This window comes from Ictidomys tridecemlineatus, chromosome 4, assembly GCF_052094955.1.
Source record: "Ictidomys tridecemlineatus isolate mIctTri1 chromosome 4, mIctTri1.hap1, whole genome shotgun sequence".
NCBI lineage: Eukaryota > Metazoa > Chordata > Mammalia > Rodentia > Sciuridae > Ictidomys > Ictidomys tridecemlineatus.
The window spans coordinates 32,438,741-32,453,122 of record NC_135480.1 but is presented as its reverse complement, the minus strand read 5'-3'; positions in this window follow the sequence as shown (position 1 = coordinate 32,453,122).

Below are 14,382 nucleotides of genomic sequence, written 5' to 3'. Positions count from 1 at the left end.
GAATGGATGTCATATATTCATTACGAAAATAGATTACCTTGCGGGGTACAGTGGCACACACCTGTAATCCCAGCAGCTTGGGAGGCTGACTCAGTGAGACCCTGTCTCTAAATGAAATACAAAATAGGGCTGGGGGTGTGGCTGAATGGTTGAGTGCCCCTGAGTTCAATCCCCAGTAACACCCCTCCCCCAGCAAAAAAAAAAAAAATAGATTACTTTTGTGGAACACTGACCATGTGACATGCATTGGGCCAAGAATTTAGCCACATTTAACTCTTACAATAATTCCATGAAGCAAATATGATAGTTATTCCTGTTTTATGAGTGAGGGCCTGAGTCTCATGGAGTTGAAGAGACTTACCAAAGGCCACACCGCTGGGAGGTAACAATGCAGCACTCCTTCCTAGCTAACTCTGTAACTCTGAAGCATACAGGCTTAAGTCACGTCAGCTGCTCCTTTCGATGGCGGACATTAATCTTATCCATTCAGCATGGGCTAATGAGAGAGGAGAACATAAATCTGCACAGCCTAACATGAGCAATGAGGGAATTTCAGGTTAGGTAGAAGGCGAGGGAAAGAAGAACTGCTCTTCAGGGACTCTTAGGTCGTACCACCTCATGCACTTGGTACCTGACCCAAGGCAGGACTCAGCCCCTGTGTTCCTCAGCGTGAGCTAAGCTCAGCTGGGAGGACACATCCCACACCCTCTCACCTCACCTCAGCTCCCAGGTTTCTTCCGGTTTGAAAGCCACTGAAGTGGATGTAAAAGCCAACAAGAGCCCCAGGCTTTGGCACTTCCTGGCCGGCCTGCAAAAGGTCAGCACAGTCTTATCTAGAATGTAGCTGAGGAAGTAACTTCCCTCAACACTCTGGGCTGGGAAACAACTTGCTCCCTTTTCTCTCTTTGTTTTTCTCCTCCATTCCCCCAAGACTCAAGGATCCTGTGGGAGTGAAGTCTTTGAAGCCGGAGGGGGATGGGGTTGGGTAGGAAGGAGGCTTGTGTCTGGTCTCTCTCTCCCTAAAAGTTCCTCCTCCACTCGGAAGCCTCCGAACCTGAAGTGCCAATGAGACCCCCTGGGATCCCAAAATAGCTCCCCTCACAGCTGCACAGCAGCCATTTATAGCTCAGGCTCTCTGCTGCGTGGCTGCCTCTGAGCCGGCACTCCTGAGGTCAGCCTGCTCAACGCCAAGCTCAATGTCATTTGAGTACAGAAACGTGGATAAAGGACCTATTATGGTCTTGCCACTGTTTCTAGGACTCGCCCCAACCCTCAGAGGCTTTAAAGGGCCAAATTTGTTTTGACGCAGAGCCAGACCACTTTATGTCCAACAATAACCCAAAAGCCGGTCAGGTCCCATCCCCGGTGCCCAGCAGCAGGTAAGAACAGTTGTGCTTGGTAGCAGCAAGACAAACAGTACAAATTTATACTTGGGCCTCAGGCCCAGTAGCCTGGACTCCCCCAGGGGAAGATCCATCATCAGACTTTATATATGTAATATTCTTTTATTAGTAACGAAAATGGGGCCATTAATTAATTTTATTCACTCCTGTTATCACATTATTCATACTCACTGGGAATGTTAAATTATAGAGCAAAGACTCCCCCGACCCCAACCAGGTGTTCTGTGCTTCCTTCTCCCACTTGATCTAAAAGGAATTAACTTTGACCCACTTTCTCATGCAGAGACTCTTCGGGGACTGAAATAGTCCATTAGCCGAGCATAATTTGCTTTTTCACTCTCAACCCTGAGTAAAGCCAGGAAGGTAGAGTGACCCTGGTTGGCCCCTCACATCCTAGGGAGCCTCCTTCTGCTTTCTGCAATAGTCACCGGCACTTGTACTTGTGACACAAACATTTTTTTTTTTTTTTGTAAAAGCAAAACTCAGGATTCATCTGGAACTTATCCAGGGCAGGTTTCTGAAGCCAGGGGTCTTCCTCGCTACAGTCAGTGAATGGGAGCAAGTTCTTGTGGATCTACCCTCGCAGAGGGGAGGCCCGGAGTGAACTAGAGACAGCCGGGCATGTTTGCCACACTTGGGTGTCAGAGGTCCTCAAATAAAGTGGCCAGGAACCTACGTCCTGTAGCCAGGCTGCTTGTATCCCCACCCAGTGTCCACTCAGTACAAAGCATGTGGTTCTCAAATAGCTACTTCCATTCCTGAATGCCACTGCACCTGTCTGTGGGGCGGATACAGTAATAATTAATTGACATGAGAAATTCATATGTGGTCCATGGCATGTATAAGTCACTCAGGTTGGCCACCATTACTATTTTGACCTAAAAATTGTATCACCTATGACCTTTGTATCTTTTTTCATAGCTAGCACTTTAAACATATGCCACCTAGCCCTCATAACTTGGCAAAGGATAAAACAGCCCTCTCCCTCATTTTCATACTGGGTCTCCTTTATTCCTCAGAAGACTCTTCATTGTCATGAAAATCATGTGTCATAGAATGCTAGGATGGGTCCGCACATGTCCTCTTAGAAAAGAAGGAGAGAAAGAGCACAAAGTTAAACTCAGGTGCATGCAGATGCATATCAAACAAAGCCGTAAGTGAACTTATTTTCTCTCTTTCCTTTTTGATACTTTGAGCTGTGGCTCCACTCAGCAGAATCAGAATCACAGTCAATTCCGAGCTTTCCCTTCAAGGCAGGAGTTGGTTTTTTATTTGGACAGGGATGCAGGAGGTGACCCAGGGTTGGAGGTGGGGGCCTCTGTCCTCAGTCATCACCGTGCAGCACCTCTAGCATCTGCTACGAGGTTTCCGTCTCCTCCAGGCTTTCAGCGATGGCCCTGGGTGCATTTATCACTTCTGTATACTTCTCATTTGACCTCAAGGGCCCTGCTGGCTTGACTCTCAGGCATCTCTGCTCCACACTGGGGCTGTGGGAAGCTTGGGGAGCTGTTTGAGGTTCTGTATGATCTCCATGCAGCTCCTGGGCTCTCCCTCACCCTCTGCAGCTCAGTGACCTGTGGGAATTCTTGCTGACCTAGACCCTGAGAAGTTGGGTTTACAGGCCTGCATCATTACTCCTAGCCTACATTTCATTTTCTTTTTTGGTACCAGGGGATTGAACTCAGGGGCACTTACCACTTAGCCACATCCCCAACCTTTTTTTGTATTCTGTTTAGAGACAGGGTCTCAGTGAGTTGCTTAGGGCCTTGCTAAATTGCTGCGGCTAGCTTTGAACTCCTGATCCTCCTTCCTCAGCCTCCCAAATTACTGGGATTACAGGTGTGCACTGCTGCTCCTGGCCCATCTAATGTTTTTGAATCAAATTTCAGATACTATGTGAAATAATATCACAGACTGGGTGACTTAAACTACAAAAATTTACTTTCTCCCAGTCATAGAGGCCGAAAAGTTCAAGGTAAGGGCCTCATAATTTAATTTCTGCTGAGGGCTCTTTTCTGGGCTCCCAGATGGCCACCTTCTCTCTAGGTCCTCACATGGCCTTTTCTAGGTAAGTGCACATGGAGAGAGAGAGCTCTCTCTTCCTCATCTTACAAAGCCACCAATTCTATTGGTTGGGGCCCCACCCATATGACCCCATTTAACCTTAATTACCCCCTAAAACTCTTGTCTCCAAATACATTGGCACTGCCAATTAGGATTTCCATGTGTGAGTTTTGAGGACACATCATTCAGTCCATTGAAAATATCCTTTGGGGGCTGGGGTGCAGGGCCTCATATATGATAAAAATGTGTTTTCTACGTAGCTACACCTCCAGCACTTGGAAATGTCTTGCTCTCTCTTTCATTATTATTATTACTATTTTTAAGAAAATTGAAGATCATTTGGAGTTTTCCAGTCTGGATTTTGCTACTTGCAGCTCTGTGGTGTGGGTTTAACGTGCTCCTCTATTCCACTCATACATGGGCAGTTGGATACAGAGGTGGGACTAGATTGGCAGGCCTGCTTCACAGCGGTGGTGGCTGGGCTCCTGAGGGGGGGGTACTGTTCCCAGAAGTCCATGTTTCTGGGAAGGCAGCAGCCACTGGTGATGACTGCCTATATCCATGTCTCTGTTGGAGCATGTAAAGTGGCAGTTTTCTAATTCTATGATTCCTTTTTGATTACTAGCTAAAATAATTCAATACAAGGAAACTCCTCCTCCTCACCTATTCCTTTATGCAGAGGTGCAGTTTGAATAAAAAAAATGCAGAAATATTTGATTCTACCTTTTTCTTTAAAACGATTTTCAAAATAATTATCTAACATTCTCAAAAGATAGTTTTCTTTCTTTTTTTTAAAAAAAATATCATTATAAACTCATGCATTTAAATATACCTGAAGTGCTGAACTACATTGCTGTTGTTTTTTGGAACTTCATATTGGTCCATCTTTGCTTTTAAATCAGTCTCTTGAGTCTTTCAGATGGAACCTGCGTAATCTGCAATAGCTTCTTCCTGGTTGGGCTGGATAAAGTGTTTCTAGGCCTCTCTTGCACCTGGAAACCTGGATGCATCATTTCTTTACAGGTTCTTTTCATTAGGAAGTGGTGATTCCAAACCACAACCTTGGTTCCAGGGGTGAGAGTTGGTATTGGGTTGATTTTGTTTTGGTGGACAAAGGTGGAGATAAAGATAAAATACCACATGTGCACATATAGAAACATCATTTCAAATTCAAGACTATATGGCTTATACTTAATTGTGTCAATCTTATATCTTTTTCTCCTTTGTGCCAAAAAAAAAAAAAAAACAACCTAGTCCCTAAGGACCCCAATATAATTACTCATTTGTTTTATTTCATAATACCTATTAGAATACCAGTGTTAGAGTATCAGCTTTTCTGCCAATGATATTATGATAGGAAACATTTTAAAGTGTTTCTTTCTTACTTTTTTACCTTTAGTTCTTTTTGCCTTTGGGTTATAGCCCACTAGGGATGTATGGTCAAATCCATAGACTTTTGACAATTAAAAGCTTTGACTTTTGAAACAGCAAAGCCAAGACATTAGGCTCTTTTTTCTTACTGTATGGAACACTATTATGTTAAGGAAAAAAAATAAATGTCACATGATCTGTCTGCTTATGTAGGGAAGGAACAGAACAGAAAATACTAGGGAAAATTAAGCAATTAATTTTACAAAGTATTATGTCATCATATATATTGCTTGAAAACACTCTTCTTCTTCCTCCTCCTCCTCCTTTTCTTCTCTTTGGTCTGAATAAGATATGAGTTAGTCTACTTAATGGCATATGAAATTATGACTTATTTTAAATGTATTGATGAAAATGGGAATATGGCTTTATTTGCAGGTACATGTGTTAAAGTTGCTCTGAAGAAATATCCCAGTATGGGTTCTGAGCAGACCCTATTGCAAATATTACCCAAGTCAGTTAAGAAAAGAGAAATGGATTTCTTTGCAAGACTTCCTTGATTATTTTATTGAGTGATGGCACAAATCCAAAGATTTATGTCTCAACAACTTTTTTATTGCTGTTGTTGACTGCTCTCTCTTTCATTCTTATCTTGTTCCATCTAAATTGAACTCATTTTGAGTCAGACCTTTAAAGGGAGGGGCTGGAGAGGTAGCTGCACTGAGCACTTGGCTAGCAGGCGTAAGGCCCTGGGTTCAATCCCTAGCACCACAAAACAAACCAAAGAGAGACAAAAGCACAAATGTAAGGAACCAAGCCTGAATTCTAAGTGATGGAGGCTACTGATAAAATTACCGCACTACTTCTCATTTATAAATCTCCAAGCATCTAGTTTACCACTGAGTCTATAATAACCACCTGGTAAATATGCACATTAATCAGACTGGTCCAGAAATAGCTCTAGCCTGGACATTTAAACTGACAGTCAATTGCTACAGAGAGCAATACTGGATTGGAGATGCCCAAGTTTTAAGTGGACTCATTCCTTTTGGAGGACTGTGGAGTCTAAGGCTCAGAACTTGGCAAGTCCCTTGGGAAGCCCAAGTCTCCATGAGGCATATCATATATGCCTTTTTATATCACCTGCCTTTGTCTTTTCACATAACCTGGTTTGAAGCTTCTTTACCGAGTGTAGGATTTGAAAGTTAATTAACCATTAATTATTTTATAGTAATTATAAAAACAAGAATAATTCTATTAACATAAACGTATGAATTAAACAAACATGTTACTTATCATGTTATCTTTAGTCACTAACCATGGATCATTCATGTTTTCAAATATTGAGTAGCATCATCTGAAGAACCATTTAGGGCATTGCTGATTTCTGACTGGTTGCACTAGGACAAGAACAGATTGGTCAAAAGTTTTGTCAGAGACCTCCTAGCACAAGTCTCATTTGTGTGTGTCTAAATTTTACAAAATGCATGCTTATTTATTCTAAGTAAATATCTGAATAGTTCCTGATCAATTTATTTTTCAGATAAGATGTTTCAAAATGAAATTGCCCTTCCTTAAGAGCTAACTTAGGGCTGGGGATGTGGCTCAAGCGGTAGCGCACTCGCCTGGCATGCGTGCAGCCCGGGTTCGATCCTCAGCACCACATACAAACAAAGATGTTGTGTCTGCCGAAAACTAAAAAATAAATATTAAAAAACTCTCTTTCTCTCTCTCTCTTTAAAAAAAAAAAAAAGAGCTGACTTAAAACCTTCACACATTTACTTTGCGTGTGGTATACAAAATGTACCTGACTCAGTGGAATGGGAACAACCAAGCAGAAAGTTCTGCCTGATCTTGTTGGACAGAGAAGATGCATCCTATGACTTCGGGAACACTTGAACATGGGAGGCCCCAGGCCGTACTCCAATTTCCCCTCATATAGCATCAGCATTGGTCACTCAGTGGAGCAAAAATGGTCTGAGAAGCGTAAGGCCTGGCTACCAGTTTGGTTGTCCTACTGAAGAGCTGTCTCACCTTGGGAAAGTGCCTTAATCATTTAGTTCTCACATCCCTACTGTATAAATGGGGTTAAGAATACCTGTCCAGCCAGGCATGGTGGTGCACGCTTATAATCCCAGCAATTTGGGAGGCTGAGGCAGGAGGATCATGAGTTCAAAGCCAGCCTCAGCAAAAGTGAGGAGCTAAGCAACTCAGTGAGACCCTGACTCTAAATAAAATACAGAATAGGGCTGGAGATGTGGCTTGGTGGTTGAGTGCCCCTGAATTAAATCCCAGTATCCCCTCACCCCCTAAAAAAGAATATCTGTCCAGTATACCTTACCAGGTTGTGATTAGGGTCAAATGAGGTAGTTGTCAACTAGGAAGACTTTGGGAAGCTGTGAAGAGTCACATGTCTGTACCATACATGGAGGAGGGTTCCAGACTTTCCAGAACAGCATTGTTTTCACCCTTTAGAATGGCGTGTCCACTTTTCCTAGGTCTGTCTGCAGTAACTGACAGCCCTACCATCTCGTAGTTCATGACAAAAAAGACCTCTTCCTTGCTGACATCACATTTCAACAGCAGGCAAGTAGCATCTCTGCTCCATGAATCTTCTCTCTGGGATCCAGGCTGCTACAAGGGTCATGCAGCCTTCCTGGCAGGGAAGAGATTAATAACAGAACTGCACAATGACTCTTTCGACTTCCATTTGGATGTGACCTATGTCACCACCATTTGCATACCTTTGACCAAATCAAGCCGTAAAGCCACACCTCATGTCAGCTGGGTGGGGAAGTACCATAGAGAAGGGCAGCCACAATTTGGGAACAAGAATGGAATCTCCTACAGACAGGAAGTTCACTCTCGGTGGGGGTCTTTCTTCATCAGAACTGAATGCACCCCTGAGATCACTCCAAGTCTTGCCTGGTGGATCACCATGCTGGTTGTGGGGCCACAGCTCTATCTGAGGTTATTAGGGAACAGAAGGCCTTACTTCCCTCCCTGTGTCTAGCCCAGGCAGGAGAAGGAAATAAAAAAGAACAAGACCTTGGGATTAGGCTCTAGAGGAAACTGTTGAAAGTCTTAGCGGGGCAAAGTGTGCCCTGAACTCCCCCCTCAAAACACCAAGATCATTTTTAGGAAACAAACAGGTAAGTACCCAGATAGAGAATAAAGGAAGGAAAAACCAGTTTGAAAGTTCCTTAGAAACAAGCCATTGGCATACAGAGACAAAGGCTCAAGGGCCGCCTTAATTTGGGTGAGGACTAATTGCTGAGGAAGGGAAGGAGCTTGGCTGCCAGGTTCTGGCTGGTGGGGGATTGCCGGAACCTTGGCTAGTATTGTTTTAGGCGTGATACTAAAACAATAGCTTGTTTATAAACAACAGTTTAAAGCATGGTTTTGATCCAGTCAAGTAGCATCCCATTTGTCTCATTTGGAAGCAACAATAAGTTCCTGTAAAGATATGAATGAAGAAAAAGAAGGCACGGGGAGTATTATGGTTTGGATCTGGAATATCCTCCAAAAGCCCATGTATTAAACACTTAGTCCCCAATGTGGCAATGCTAGAGATGGGGTTTTGGCAAGAGATTGGATCATGAGGGCTCTGGCAGCTCAGTGGATTAATCCATTTGGTGGATTCATAATCTGAAATGACTATTGGGAGGTGGTGAAAGCTATAGGCAGGTACAGCATGGTTGGAGGAAGTTGGTCACTAGGAGCATGCCCTTGGGGACTCTGTCATGTCCAGGGGGCCCTCTTCTCTCTCTCTCTTCTTCCTGGCTGTGATGAGCTGAGATGCTTTCCTCTACCATGTCCTTCCTTCATGATGTTTTACTTCATCTCAGGCCTAGAGCAATGGTGTCCACCCACCATGGACTGGCTCTGAAACCATGAGCCAAGGTAAATTTTTCCTCTTATAAGCTGTTGTGTCAGGTGCTTTGATCACAGCAACAACAACAACAGCAAAGCTTTAACACAGGAAGCAAATGGGGTGGGGTGAAGTAGAGTGAGAGAGCTGTGTGCATCAGTAGCTAATGACTCACCAAACCCCAAACTCTCCTTCCTCCCAGGAGCCCTCCAGGGTTGACAAGATGAACAAAATGATACCTTGGTGCTCTTTTGGCTGAACAACTTTTTGACAGAAAAGAATATTTAGGGAAAAGATCTTGGCTGCCATAAAAACACAGGCTTTGCCTGGTTTTTCTTAACTGAATTGTTAATTGAAAAAAAGTCTAGTCAAAGGGCCAGAGCTTTCTGCATGCTCTCTGTGATACAAATTGAGTCAGTGCTTCAAGTTGGTTATGGGGATATTTGGAATCGAATCATGAGCCATGAAGGAACATCTCAGAGCAAGGAGAGACACTTGAGGTCCCTGAGCCCAGTGGGTGAAGTGGCGTGCTCAGATCCACATGGGAAATCTGTGTCAGAGCTAGGAAGGGACCAAGGTGTCCTGGCTTCTAGGTCACAGAGCCCTGTATCATAGCAGTCTCCTTTCATTAGTCCTGAAAATTCTTTTTCCAAGCATAACTCAAATACTTTTAATTTTTTTTTAGTTGTAGATAGACATAATATCTTTATTTATTTCTCTTTTTGGTGTGGTGCTGAGGATGGAACCCTGTGCCTCACATGTGCAAGGCAGGCGCTCTACCCCTGAGCTACTTAAATACTTTTCCTAATGACAAGACTGTCAGGGAGTGGGAGTGGCTCCTTCTGGAGGGCCTTTCCAGGTGCCATCTCAAATGATGGCTCCCCTGACACAAACCCACGGGCTGAACTGAGCCTCCTGCTGCCTTGGGAGGGGCCAGTACAGTTGGCCCTGTGTGGGGAATAGGAGGGAACTAAGGGCCCGTCCATGGGGCCAGAGGTGTTGAGGAGAAGTCACCTGAGGCCTAGGAGCATGGCTAATTAAGGGGCAGTGCTGAATTTCAGGAGACTAGCTGCTCAGGAGACAGAGCGAGGCCTTAGCTTGAGCTTCTTCTGCTCTCTTTGATCCACAATCGTAACCAGGAGCTACAGGTTTTAGGTTGGAAGGATAGTTATGATCTAGAGCAGGAACTTTCTATTTAAACTAGCTGGCTTCCAATTCCAGGTCTAATGCTTGCTATCTCTGTATCTTTGGGTCTCTTACACAAACTCTTTAAGCCTCAGTACTCTTCTAAAAAGCACAAAGTACCTACTCAGGACTGTTGTGTGAATTGATAAGAGACTGCACATACAGCAGAGTCTAGAAAAGTACACTATGAAAGTTTCCTGTGACTACCGACACAGGACACTCCATAGTACACAGGATCGTGGTTCCTATACCATCAATTACTGTTGTTATTTTTCTCGCTCTCGGTTATACTCTTCTCCCAGAACTGCCTTATCCTGATTGTTATTATTTTTAAAGTAATGCTATTTTTTTCAGATACTGGAACATACCTATAAAAAGTTAAACACAGTTCCCCTCCCCCGTGGAGCTGGGATCCAGCCAATGAGCATGTTGCCTTCCCATAGATCCTCCATGCCTTTGAAAATTCGAGGCACTAATGCTGGGAGATTCCTTCCGGGTCAGAGGTCAACCCTCTCAGTTTATGGTTGGAGACATCGAGGCACAGAGAGGACATGGGGTTCAGCCCTGGTCTTGAACTCACGTCTCTGGATGCTGTGTTTCTTCTCGTCGTTTTGTTGGTGTCGTTGATGAATTTTGACAGGCTTTTAAATAAACCCTCTTCCTATATTTTAGGGAGCTTTGCAAGTAGGACTCAGTTTGGGGGGGAGAGGGATGACCAAGAAGGGAAGCAACTGATGGAGGAAGAAGAGAGAAGAAGACTCTCCCCAGAGACCTGTGTCAGGGAATTGAGCTCTTTCTGACGGCAGAACTTGGAGGATACAAGTTCAAACAACTCAGAAAATCAGCTCCAACCAAGATATTCTTGAGGACAAAGAAGAAAAGGATTAGGTTCTCTCTGTGTGTGCCTTGTGTCCCGGGGTGATTCCGATGAGGCCTTCTGCGAGTACCCGAGTACCCGGGTGGCCTGGCTTTCCCAGGTGCCTGCTGTCGACTGCTGCATGGGAAACCACCCCAGCGTGGGAGGCCTGGAGACAGCAGCCATTCCCCTGCACTCCTGGGAGGGCGGGTCAGAACCCGGGCAGGGCGGTGTTTCGGGTGGCATGGGCGTGGTCACTTGGTGGTACTCAGCCGTGGATGGGCTGGTCTCGGGGGGTCTAAGTGAGATTCCTAAGGCTTCACCCACATGTCCATGCCTTCACAAAGATGGCTTCCAGACCTGGTTCCCTGGGACTTGCCACCAGAACCCACACATAGCTTCAGAGGTCACAGCATCACATCAGCCAAACTCTGCTGGACACACAGTCACAAGCCTGCCTTGACTTAAGAGGCAGCCACTAAACCCCATCCCCCAGCGGGAGGAATGTCAAAGGTGTCAAACTTCCATGGCTCCAAAATTGGGCTCCTCAAAGTGTGTACCTCATTTTCCCTAAATGGATCCCATGAGCAGCCATAATGGTGAAGACTGATACAAAGTCAGAGAACACGGGAGCCCTCCTTTCCTGAGACCAAAGGTCCATGGTAATTCTGTGCAAACCAATATTTTCCCTCAATTTAATAAACACATTATGGGACAGCTTCTCATTTGAGTCCAGTCTTGTGATAATTACAATATAGATAACATTTGACATGACCATTCTGACATTCAGATTTCTTCTGTGACCCTGAAATTGAGTTATTAAACATTTGGCTTAAAAATGGCATCACCACCAAATGAACACTGCAGAACTCTGCTCCCATAACCTAAACCTTATACCAGGAGATAGATTAAGCCTCAGAGGTGTTCCTGTCACTTTACCAAAGCAGTCATGTAGTTAACTATTGATTAACTGTGTGCCAGGCACTGTGCTAAGTGATTTACAGACATTATCTTATTTAAGCCTCTTACTTACCCTGTGATGAGACTGTTGTGCCCTTTTTACAGATGAAAGAACTGAGGTTTAGAGAAATTAAGTAACTTTCTTAAAGTATGTAGCTTGTCAATCATTCTTTCATTCAATAATACTAAGTGCGTAGGCACTGACCTAATAGTCAAGATTACAATAGTGAACAAAACAGACAAAAAAGCCTGCTCTCAGGAAGGTTGACTTTGAGCGGGGAATGGAAAAGACAGACAATAAGAAATAAATACAACATATGCATAATTTGTTAGGTGAGAAGTATCATGGAGAAAAGCAAATGAGGAAAGAGAGAAGGAGCTATGGGAACAGGGGTAGATTTCTACTTTCAATGGGGTGGACAGGAGGTATCACAGCAAAGGTGACATCCGAGCAAATACCTGAAGGGTGGGAGGGAATGAACTAGGTGGAAATATGGAAGAGAGAACAGTATTAGAGCTTGGGAAAAGTTTTTGACTCCAAGTCTGTCTAGCCTTGTGTGTGTTAGTCGGTTTTCTAACACTGTAACGAAATACCTGAGATAATCAACTTATAAAGGGAAAAAGTTCGTTTTAGCTCACATTTTTGGAGATTCCAGGCCATGATTGGCTGGCTCTGTTGCTTTGGGTCTGGGGCGAGGCAACTCATCATGGTGGGAGAATGCATAGCCTAACAAAACCTCTCATCTCACTGCCAAGAAGCAAAAATGATAGCAAAGAAGGGGCCAGGGTCCCCTAATCTCTTTCAAGGGCATTACTCAAGGGATCTACCACGGATCTAAGGACCTTCACAAGGTCCTACCTCCTCTAGTCTGCACTATCTCCCAATAGTGTAACCTTGGTGACCAAGTCTTTAACACAGGGGCCCTTGGGGGACATTCGAGACTGTAGGACCTTGCTAAGATCATTCTGCTGTGGCTCAGTCCCATCACCACAGGATGGGTCTTCACTCCGTGCTGCTCACATATCTATACAAAAGACATTGTAGGGTAGTCTTGTTATCCTGAGATTCCCAGGCCAACCTCCAGAGATTCTGAAGCCCTGTGCATCCCAGGGGGTCTGAAAAATTGTATTTCTAACAAGCACCAGAAAATGCCAATACTGCTAGGTAGTATCACACTTTGAGAAATACCGTTAGAAAACCACACTTAGCAAAATGGGCATAAGAGAAAGCCCTGTGGGTTCTGCTGCTGTTTAAGAGGATTTATTCCCAACATCCCCACCCTTCCTTTACCCAACTCCCCCTAAAAGAACCAACTGTTCTCTATTCAACACACACACACTCAAATACACACACACACACACACACACACACACACACACACACACACCCCACACACACATTCCCAACAAATATAGCCTCAGTTAACACTTAATCTAATGTTAGTTGAGAAGGTGGGACCCTGAGTCAACCTAACCCAGCTCCTCCCAGCTGTATACTCCAAGCAAGTCACTTAACCTCTCTGGGCCAATTTCCTCATTTGAAAAAATGAGCTGATGGGACTTGATTCCCAAGGTCTCTTTTGGCAAGAAAACACTTTGGCGCAGCTCATGCTTTCTCCAGGGTTAGCAAAGGTTATGAATAAAAGAAAAGTTCCAGGCTTCATGTGAGGCCCCCATGACCCACAGAAGATAGTTTTAAATTTTTTATTGTGGAGTTTGGTGAAAGAGGAAGCTCTCCGTAATATACGGCTATTTAGTGGAAAGGAATGAACCAACTTCCTAGCAAAGCATTTGTCCAGCCTATGAAGTGGGGAAGAGGGAGAGGGAAGGGAACTGGAAGAGCTCAGGATGTGGGCGGTGCATGCCCGTGCTGCCCACAGCCGCACCAACTGCCGTGTTTTGGCCTCTTGTGTGGGCCGGGTACCCATGATCATCGCCCTGGATGAGAGGATTTTCCTCTCTCAGTTCCTTGTCTTGCTGATTCAGAGGGAAATGGTTTTCCTCTTCTCACTAGGGTGGGTCACTGTCAGTGGTGAGACTTTTAGCTCTAAAGGATGGTTTGCCCATGAATGGCAGGGGGGGAAGTCTGTGCTCTGGCAGAGGCGTGCTGAGCAGCCCAAACCCATTCCCCTCTGACGTCTGCTTGAGGGACGAGGACCTCCTCAAGGTCCTCAGCAGGGTCTTCCTCTAGTCCATGGGCAGAGTTGTTATGGCTCCTACCTCTACCTGGATGCAGGGGTCCCCAGAACCGAGCAAGGAGCCAGAGGCCGAGGGGCTGCTGATACTGAGTGTGCAAAACACTCAAGCATCATTGGAGTGACTGCAAAAAGCCGAGTACTGAAGGCAGCTGGAATCTGGTTCGCCTCTTCTAACATTGATAACAGCCAAGGGTGTTGGTTCTTTGCAGGAACTGTACAGAGTCCTTTGCCTCCAGAATGTCTCTGAATTTCTATGATTACCCTATGGAATAAGTAAAGTTATCATTTCTATTATTCAGACAAGGATGTTGAATCAGAGAGAAGTTAAATCACTTTCTCCCCAGGTCATACAGCTACTAATGGCCAAACTGGGATTTGAACCCAGAACTGTCTCCATGGTTGGTGCCAGTGTTAAACTGTGAGCTATTGTCTGGCCTCTGTGCTTTGCGTGGGGGTATTTCCTGAGAGAGAGAGAGA